This window comes from Pteropus alecto, unplaced genomic scaffold (assembly GCF_000325575.1).
Source record: "Pteropus alecto unplaced genomic scaffold, ASM32557v1 scaffold73, whole genome shotgun sequence".
NCBI lineage: Eukaryota > Metazoa > Chordata > Mammalia > Chiroptera > Pteropodidae > Pteropus > Pteropus alecto.
In genome coordinates this window covers 4148354-4159565 of record NW_006436284.1, presented here as the reverse complement: position 1 = coordinate 4159565, position 11212 = coordinate 4148354, and positions in this window count along the sequence as shown.

The window sequence follows — 11212 nt, the reverse complement described above, 5'->3', positions numbered from 1 at the left end:
GGAGTGAAGACCTGAACAGCAATGGATTAATTCCAAAGCAACCTAAAACCAAGAGAATGACAATGTGGTATACATGGTTAACATTATTTCTAAAAGAATTTGAGATAGGAAAGTGTTCTGTGTGGATCTGTTAGCTTAGCTAATCATGGTCATTATGTTTCCAAGAATGGATCATTTGAAATTAACAAATTCAATTCAAACAATAAATATAAAGATAAATAAATCGCACTTAGTGTTGCCCAGAAGATTACAATTAATAAGATTTATAGATAAAATGCTATAGGAGGATGGAAGAATCAGTAATTAATCTAGCTCAAATATATAAAGAGTATAGAATTGTGGGACAGGTAGTTGATGAGTCTGGAAAGATTAAATTGTGCAGATCCTAGAATGACATATTAAGACATTTAGACTTGATTCTGTGGACAATGTTAGGTCATGAAAGGCCATAAGGCATTCCTAGATCTGTAACTGATGCTACGAAATACATAATAGATTATAATTCAGAAATTAAAACAACAGTTCTGCCCTGCTCAGGCGCAGTCCTAGGAAAGAGGATGCGTGCGTAGCGCCTTCCGTCCGCGGTGTAGCGGAAGTTTCCACGAGGCAACTGCGAATGCTGTTAAGATGGAGTTTCCAGTCTAGTGAATGTGAGGGCTGGACTGACCCCATTAAGTATGATCACTTTTTGTCTAGACTATGGCAAAAATATTAAGCAGCGTTCAAATTCTGCCCTTACTGCGGAAAACCTCTGTCTACCGAGGGTCGCGAGAAGCCCCAGACGTTTGTCAGATCGCTGTCATCCTTCCGAGGCTCAGGAAGAGAGCTGAGCGCCACTCCTGAAATCTCTGACAAGAAATTGAAATGGTCCAACTCTGTCACCTCTCCTCCATCATCCTTCGCAGACGGTGACAGTTCTGGGTCTGAAGATACCTAGAGTTCCTGTGAGAGTCATAAAGAGTCCTGGAGCAGACTCCTAACCCCCAAAAGCAGCCCTCAGAGGACCAGGCGAAGCCCCTAGACACAGAAGCGGAGCCCGGTGACCACCTTGTTTGAGGCCTTGCCCCCGGGGACCGTGTTGAAGGACAAGAGTGGGCAGCACTGGAAGCTGGGACTCCTCCAGACCAGGATGACTGGGCATTCTCTATGAAGGTACACTGTCACAGACGGCCAGGTGCTGGGCTGGGTTGGGCCATCTCAGAGCCAGTGCAAGAGGAGGGGGATCCCTTTCTGAGAATGGAAGCCATATCCAAGACCTTGATTCAGAAATGCCTCAAGGCAACTTTTTCTTAGACTCGGGACTCGAAACCTACCCACCTGTAGAGCCAGGCAGGTAGAGTAAATGATTGTAGGAGTCTGGGAATAATGTAATTTAGAGTGGTGTGGACTGTGGCCAGCTGGAGATCATGTGCCCTTTACAAAACAGGACACTGTTTTCCAGTTCCACCTGCTGTTGTCATACAGTGCAGGCCCAGTGTGGCCAAATCATAAGGATGATGATTGTTGTAGCCACCCTGCAGAGATAGGATGGACCGCCCCCCCTTCCCCACCGCCCCCAACCAAAATTTGGTTTGGATATGGAAACTGATGATGTCTCACACACACACACACACACACACCAAGAGGATATGAAACATTTATTGTTTGCATAATTGGGATTTTTGGGGAGAGCAGGTTTGAAATGCCTTTAGAGAACAAGGCAAGGAGCCTGGCCTGGGTTTTTATTGTGATTTAGGGGTGGGGCTCATGTGAGGGTTTCAGCACATGGATGAGGGCCTCATGTGGTTTGAATCTCCCACTGGCACCAAAGGAGGGAACACCCAGGCTTTCTTATCCACTTGCTCATATGTGGGCAGGAGGGGAAGAGAGAGGGCTGGGCTTAAAAGCTGTCAAATGGTCAAACATCAAAAAATGGAGTCAGACACTTATTACAGTAAAGAAAATAATAACTATGCTGGAAGTATTAATATTAATCGCATCTAAGATTAATTGCATGTTTATTTCAGGCCAGGCCCTGTTCTAAGCACTTGATGTGGTTTTTTGCAATTTTTAAAAGTGAAGTAAAATTCATATAACACAAAATTCACCATTTTAAAGCATATAATTCAATGGATTTTAGCATATTCACAGTGTGCAACCGTCACCACAATCTAATTCCAGAACATTTCTATCATCCCTAAAGGAAACACCATCATACTTTTTAGCAGTCACTTTCTATTACCCTGTCTCCTCAGTCCCTGGCAATAAGTAATCTACCTTCTGTCTCTATGAATTTGCCTATTCTGGACATTTCATGTAAATAGAATCATACAATAAAAACAAAAATCCCCAACGGTTCAGATGGAAAGGCTATAGAATAAATTCATAGCTTCTAAAACAGGTGCTGTTGACATTTCAGGCATGTCTATTTAACTAATCACACCACATATGATTATGACCAAAAGACATTATAATGTATAGAGTCTTTGGCCCACTAAATCTTTTCCTGAAATAATGCTGAAACAAAATTGAAAAAGTAAATAATAATTTTGCTTATAGTTAGAGATTTTGTTAAAAGAAAACGCCCAAAGCAGTAATGAAAATGAAACAGAAAGCATAAGGAACAAGAAATTTACAATTTTACTCAAAGGCTTTTGTTGATTTCTCACAACTATTACTACCAATACTAACAGTTGCTGCTTACCTTTTTTTGAGTTCCTGCAATCAGCCGTATATTGTTTTTTTAGAAATTTTTTTTGGAAAAATTTTTTTTATTTAGAAAAGAACACTCAACATGAGATTTACCCTCTTAACAAATTTTTAAGTGTACATTATATTATTGTTGACTATAGGTACAATGTTCTACAACAGGCTCTAGAGCTTATTTATCATGCATGACTAAAACTTTATACCTGTTGATTAATAATTCCCCACTTCCCTCTTCCTCCGATCCCTGCCAATCTCTTTGATTTTACAATTTTTGACTATTTTAGATAACTCGTATAAGTAGAATCATGTAGTATTTGTCTTTTTGTGACTGGCTTATTATGTTAGTATTATGTCCTCAAAATTCATACATGTTGTTGCATAGTGCAGAATTTTCTTCTTTTTTTTCTTTTTTAAGGCTAAATAGTATTCTATTGTATGTACATACCACAGTTTCTTTATCCATTCATCTGTCTGATGGACGTTTAGATCGTTTCTACATCTCGGCTATTGTAAATAGTGCTGCATTGAACAAAAGAGTGCTAATATCTCTTTGAGATCCTGATTTTTAGTTCTTTTGTGTAAATACCTAGAAGTGAGATTGTTGGATCCTATGGTAGTTCTATTTGTAATATTTTGAGGAACTTCTGTACTGTTTTCCATGTGACTGCACCATTTTGCATTCCCACCAATGGTATGCAAGGGTTCCAGTGTCCCCACATCCTCACCAATACCGGTTGTTGTTGTTGTTGTTGTTATTCTTATTCTTATTATTTATTATTTTTTTTGATTAAGCCATCCTGACAGGTGTGAGGTGATTTCTCATTATGATTTTGATTTGCATTTTCTGGATGATTAGTGATGCTGAGCAGTTTTTCATCTATCTATTGGCTATTTGTGTGCCTTCTTTGAAGAAATATCTATGCAGCCCTTAGTCCATTTTTATTTTGGGTTGTTTTTTATTTTATTATTTTTTTTACTATTGAGTTGTAGAAGTTCCTTATATATTTTGGATATTAACCCCTTATTAGATAGAAGGTTTGCATATTTTTTTCTCATCTTGTAAGTTGCTTTTTCACTCTGTTGATTATTTTTCCCTTTACTGTGTAGAAATGTAATCCCACTTGTTTGTTTGTTTGTTTCTTTTTTCTGTTGTTGTTGCCTGTGCTTTTGGTGTCAAATCATCGCTAAGACTAATGTCATGAAGATTTTCCTCTATGTTTTTTTCTAGGAGTTTTATAGTTTCAGGTTTTATGTTGTCTTTACTCTATTTTGAGTTGATTTTTTGAGTATAGTGTCAGATAAGGGTCCAATTTCATTCTTTTGCATGGGGATATCCAGTTTTCCCAACACTGTTCTTTCCCCTTGGTGTATTCTTGGCACCCTTGTCAAATATCAGTTGACCATATATGCATAAATTTACTTTCTGGGCTCTCTATTCTGTTCTATTGGTCTATATGTCTATCTTTATAATAATACCATTACTGTATTTTATCATGTATTTTGAAATCAGGAAGTGTGATATCTTCAGCTTTGTTGGTCTGTTTCAAGATTAATCTGTCTATTTGTGCTCTCTTGTGATTCAATTGAATTGTAAAATTGTTTTTTTTCCGTTTCTGGGATTTTGATAGTGATAACATTGAATCTGTAGATTGTTTTGGATATTACAAGCATTTTAACAATTTTAAGTCAGTATGTTATTCTAAATGCTTTACCTATAACATTAAAATTGTATTTTCTAATTCCAATTTTTACTGTTTAAATAAACTTATTTTAGATTTGATTTAAATTTATAGAATAGTTGCAAAGGTAGTACAGAAAGTTTCATACGCCCTACAATCAGTTTCTCCTATTATTATTAACATTTTACATTAGTATTGTACATTTGTTGTAATTAATGAATGAATCTGTATTACTATTAACCAAAGCCCATACTATATTTGAGTTTCATTAGGTTTTACCTAATTTCTTTATTCTGTTCTAGGATCCATCCAGGATACTATACTACCTTAAGTCATTATATTTCCTCTTGGCTGCAACAGTTTATAGTAGAGTTCTTAATTATCACAATAATTCCATGTGGTAGGACTATTATAAATTTTTTTATAGATGAGGAAAATGAGGCTAAGATTGCATAGAAATAGGAGTCAACTCTGGAAATCTGGGCAGAGCCCCTACTTACAACCATAGCGCTGTGCTGCTTTTAATATATTGGGTACTCAATAAAAGGTGTGCACAACTGCACACCTGGATCATGATATAAGGCAGCATGTGGTAAGTGCTTTAGAGACCCCAAAGGTAAAGGTTATTTCTGGCTTGTAGGCGTTCAGCGAAATTTGTATAAGGTTTCAATAGTGAGATGAAGTTTGAGCTAAGCCCTGAGAACTGGGATGAATAATTGTATAATATTTTATAGTATTTTTTTCAAATATATTAGAATACTTGTCCTGATTAAGTTTTATAACATCTCCAAGGACAGATGAATAGTTTTGCCCTGGAGCACATGGCTTGAGGACAAGACGTTTGGGGTTATGTTAAGAAACTTTCAATGTCTAAGCAGAGTCATGTTACAGAATTTCGTTTTACTTCCAAGAGGACAAAATGTTTTTAAAATTTGTTTTTTAACCTATGAACATTTAGTTTCAGAATTAGTTTGATCGCATTTCCAAAATCTTTCCCAACCAATTTGTTTGATTAATGTTTGATGCATTGTTGATTTTTTCACACCATTCTGGCACATAGGGTTAGAATGAATGAATGAATGAACCTAATTTAATTTAAAGAGATGTTAAAGATTTCTTGGTACTACTTTTGGAAGTGGAGATTTCCCTTCTTAAATGAAAACTGTTAGGGAATTCTAGCATCTTTTAAGACTTGTACATGTTCAAACTCCCTGGGGTCTGTGAAAAGGAGGAACAGAGACGTTCCAGAGTCTTTGCCCTTTGCTCTTCCTACCAGCTTCCCCAAACAGAACCCTACCTCTCTGAATTTATAAAAATCATTCTCAGAATGTTCTAGGAATACATTCTAATAATGCTTACAACTTTTCTATAAAGGGTAGGTCTTAGAATATTAAGTTTATTTGAAATAAACTCTACTGAGAAATTATTTTAAAATGACAACCAGCAGCTTTACTTTGTATTAATTAACTGTGTTCCCATGGGGCAATAAGTAAGTGATTCATGATTGGTTTTATAAAGTAGATTTTTTAAAAAAGTGCATTCCGCTTCAGAAGAAAATGTGATACATATGTCATATATTTGATCTTTGGAGGTTTTGGGAAGATGACAGAATTTCCAAAATTGGAATATGGTACTTATATCAATGACAGGTCAATCTGAAAGTACATCCTTCGGAATTATGACCTGCTCCCTGCTGCCACCTTCTTTCTCCAACTAATAGGATATGTTTTAAAAAAGAAATGTAGCCAATTGGAAATAGTCCTGGCAGATTAAATCTAACCTTGCAGGAACCTGAGACACTACCTTCCAGTAGAGTTTATTGAAATTTAGGCCTAGAAGATTCCAGGTCTAAGACAGCTCTATCTTAGGGTCAAGGGTAGGATGAAATTCCATATTATTTCTCAGATTTCTCTAAAGCAGTGATGGGAATGACAATTTAAAGTGGAAAGAGTAGAGGTCAAATATGAGCTGTAGAAGATACATTTATCATTTTATTTATTTTGATTATCAGCTCATTTTAGTAAGGCTTGTGTTTTCAAGGTAGTTATCAATATGTAAAAAAGATGTTATTACTCAAAATAAAATTAATAAAATACAAAGAAAAAGGTGTAGACAGAATAATTAAACCCGTGAAGGATAGAAGCATGATCATTTACTGTGTGGTGACTGTTTTTGGTGTTTGGTTTTGACCGTGACTTTGAGAAAAATGGGAACATCTTTAAATTTAAGCTTAATAAATTCTGCTTTCTGTATAGTTATGTTCCTATGTAGGTAGCTTGGAAATATTCAGATGATTCTGTGGATTTATCCTGACAAGGCAGAAATATATATTGGCACCATGAGAGGGAATCTTCAAGGATCCCTACCTTATGTATAGTTGAGCCATTATCTTTTATAGGGTTTGATTTGAGCAGTGTGGACAGGATGAATGATGTTGAATAAGGGAGCAGCAGAGATGATCTGCATTTTAAATATCCATTCTCTAGCCAACATTCTACCATTGGAGTTGTGTATCTTCAGCTCTACATAATTCCAGTTAATAGTTCTTTGTTAAAACCTAATACATTGTCCGTGCATATTTTAATTACCAATAAACACCCTAATGCAGTCTTTCTTCATTGGTGGACCACTATATTATAATCACCTTGAGGGTGATTTAGAGGTCCCGCCCCAGACCAGTTTGGACAGAATCTCTGGATAGGAAGATGTTTGAGCCTGGGTGATTCTTACACTCGGTGAAGTTGTAGAATCACTGAAATAAGTTGAGAGCCCTCTGAGAATAAAACTGTTTGGAATGCAGGGTAGGCATGTGAGGAAGAGGAAGGCAGATGCCAGGATGGAGGAGAGAGCAGGGACGGGGTGAATGAGAGATACCAAAGCTGAGCCTTGGCCTCTTCATAATTCTGCCCAGGGCTAGTGCCTAGAAGCGTTAGCGTTCCCCTGTCAGTGGTTCTATGACTAATCTCCCTGGTCAGGAAAATGGGAGACCTGAAATTTTTCTTTTGGAAATGGCAGTGCTAGCCCACAAGAATGCATGAAAAGCAAAGAATTCTCAGAGATAAATTCCCTTAACTTAACTGAGCCCTCAGGGGTAGAGTTTTCATTTGTGCTGGCCCCAGTGACATGTGGTGCAGATCCAGATATGTCCTGGGTCTTGTGATCATAGTCTTTCTTTTGAAAACAGTTGCTGACAATCTGTCACTCCTTTGTGTTAGAGCTCAACCCGTTTGAAAATGCAGGGTATCAGCTGCTGTTGCTGTAGGTTCATTTCTGTTTTCCAGCAGGTGGGTGTGTCTGTTTCTTTCCTTTCATCTTCATCCAGGCTTTCTTCTTTCAAGCACTTTCCGGTTTGTGGAGCCAAGTATGCGTGTCATTTTGGAACCCAGCCCTGGGACACTCACCAACTTCTCTTTGTGTTAGTATCTCCCTTGACTACATTTCCACTCTTCCTTATCTTCCTGGAGCCCACTAGTCCATTCACATGTTCACCTATGTGTCCTAGTCTCTATTGTGAGTGCTCACAAACTGCCAGTTAACCTTGCAGCTTCACCTCTTCTGTGCTTTGGCTTCATCTAGACCTGCGTTGTGCTTTCCTTCTGGGTCACCTTGGCTGTTCCTTCTCTCTTCTTTCCCGTATTTTCTATTTCAAGTCATACTAAGTGTGCTCTGATAGCTACCCTGAACTGAAATATTAGACCTCAGTAGAAAGAGAGTGGGTTTCAGTCTCAGGCTAAGATTTGAATCCTCTCTTTGCTACTTATTGGGAGCTCTGAAAACAATAATTCTGTCATAGAGTTGTGAAAATTTAATTAGATAATATAGAAATATGGCAAACATAACACCCATAACTATAGTTTCCATATGCGGGAGCTATTATTATTCATATTATTTTTGTATGAAAACTTTTCATACTTCTGTAGCCCACGATGTTTTTTCTTCCTTTGTACTTGTGTAGATTTTCTTGGTTTGGGGTCCCAAGAGAAGTGGGAGACTAGGATATACAGCCTTTAACTGTGTGACCCAAGAGTAAAGAGATTGGTGAGCAGGAGGAAGTGCTGTGATCTCCAAGCCTGCTGCCTGCCACCTGCTCATAGGCAGAGGTTTCTCTCAGGACCACCCTGGTGGTCTTGGCCTGAGTGCTCTAGTGGTACCCGCTTTAAACGCAAGCCATCCTCAGGGGAATTTGCTCACTGGAAGGCACATGGTTTTCCCATATCGAGTCAAAGCTTTGGAGTCCCACCAGCTCAGAATGTCCTAGGCAAGCTGTACCCAGTGGGGCCACAGAACCTCCATGTTGTGGATATTTACTTTTTCCTGGCTCTGATGCCAACACAGTCTCCAGCCTCTTGATAAACTATTCTCATTGCTGCTCATCTCTGCTATCTGCACAAGAACTATCTAGATTGATGAGTCCATAGACAGTGATGCCCCTGGCTCATTAATCTCTGAGACCCCAGGAATAAGCTTTTGGTATAGTCTGCTCTTTCTTTCCTTTTGAACTCCAAACTATGACATGAACATAAACATTTTAAACCTAGGAATCTCTGATTGGTTTCATCCTACAAGCCATAGTCTCTCACATATGTTCTAACTCAGGGCTCTCAAATTGGTACTATACAGGGGTGCTTTTCTGTGAAATTCTGCTATGTCCTACCATGTCTAAACTCTCTCTGTTAAAGATTATTGGTAAGAACCCCTTTCAGAATGTTAAGAAAGACCTGCGATTGATTAGAACTCTTTAATAGAATGAGAAAAATATTTCTTGTTTTCCAGCTTTATTGAGATTTTATTGACATATAACATTGTGTAAGTTTAAGGTGTACAACATGATGATTTGATACATGTATAAGTTGTGAAATGATTGTCACAATAAGGTTAGTCAACACCTCCATTATCTCACATAATTACCTTTTTGTGTGTGTGCAGTGAGAACATTTAAGATTTACTCTGGTAGCAACTTGCAGGTATATAATACAGTACGTTAACTGTAGTCACCATTGTGCACATTAGAATCCCAGAACTTATTTATCTTACAACTAGAAGTTTGTACCCTTTGACTAGTATTTCCCCATTTCTCCCACTTCCCCTTCTTTCCCCCCACCCCCAGCCCCTGGAAACCATCATTCGATTGTCTGTTTCTATGAGTTTGGCTTTTTTAGATTCTACATATAAGAAAGATCATACAGTACTTGTCTTTCTCTGACTTTTTCACTTAGCATAATGCCCTCAGGGTCCATCCATGTTGTTGCAGATGGCAGGATTCCCTTCTTTTTTTTTGTGGCTGAATAATATTCCAGTGTATGTGTGTGTATCATATTTACTTTAATTCACTTCTTGATGGACATTAGGTTGTTTCCATGTCTTGGCTGTAGTGAATAATGCTGCAGCAAACATAGGAGTGCAGATATCTCTTCAAGAGATCATGTGTTAGTTCTATTTTTAATTTTTTGAGGACCTTCCATACTGTTTTCCGTAGTGGTTGTACCAGTTTACATTCCCACTAACCATGCACAAAGGTGCCTTTTTCTCCATATTCTTGCCAATACTTGATATCTCTTGTCTTTTTGATGATAATCATTATTAACAGGTGTGAGGTGATATCTCTTTTTGATTTTGATTTGTATTTTCCTAATTATTGAGCACCTTTTTATGTATTTTTTGTCCATTTATATGTCTTCTTCAGAAAAATATCTGTACATTTTTTAAAAGACTTTACTTTTTGCTATTGAATTTCTTACATATTTTAGATATTAACTCTTTATCAGATAGGTGGTTTGCAAATATTTTCTCCAGTTCCATAGGCTGCCTTTTCATTTTGTTGATTGTTTCTTTTCCCATGCAGAAGCTTTTTAGTTTGATATAGTCCCACTTGTTGAAATAAACCCACACATACATAGTCTACTAATATTTGACAGTGGAGCCAAGAATACTCAGTGGGTGAGGATAGTTCTTTAATAAATGATGTTGGAAAAGCTGGATAATCACATGCAGAAGCATAAAATTGGATGCCTATTTTATACCACTCACAACAATTAACTAAAAATGGATTAAAGACTTAAACATAAGACCCTAAACCATAAAACTCTTAGAAGAAAACAAAGCTCCTTGACATTAGTCTTTGCAATGATATTTTGGATGTGACACCAAAAGCAGCAAAAATAAATATGAAAAACATATCTTAAAACTCTAAGTTATCTGCCAGAGTAGACAATATAGGCCTTGTCTGTCTATTCATTACTCCTCCTCCAAACATTCCAGTTGAGCAGATAAAAACATTTCTTAAAGCCAATCAACCAACTGAACAAACAACAAAAAAATCCAACCTCCCCCCCAAATTCCTAAAACTGTCCTAAGACTAGAGAGATCCCTCCTCCCCTTTTTCTCCTCTCCCAGACTCTATTCACCCATTCTTGGACTATGTTCCCCTAACTCCCCTTTCACATCATCTTGCCTGTCACCGGCAGCTCTGTCCTGGTGTTTCTGGCCATCTCTCATACTTTGTCTCTCCTCAGGATCTTCAAAAATTTATTGTTTGTGCTTTATTTGACCCAGATCACATACTGTTTATTTATTTATTTATTTTTTTGGTAAGATTATATGCTTCTTGAAGGTGCAGCAGTTTATATATTCTATGGAAGGTAGCACAATTATTTCCAAAAAAGCAGATGCTCAATAAAAATGTATTGACTGGTTAGTGATTTTTTTTTCCCTTGGTTATACTTCACAGTTTTCCTGCTTGCCAAGTCCTGTTTCTAGCCAGCATGAGATTATGCATGGCACCTGGGAACAAAAATGGCATGGAGAACTAAAACCTAGAGATAATCCTCTTAAACTCATTTAGAACA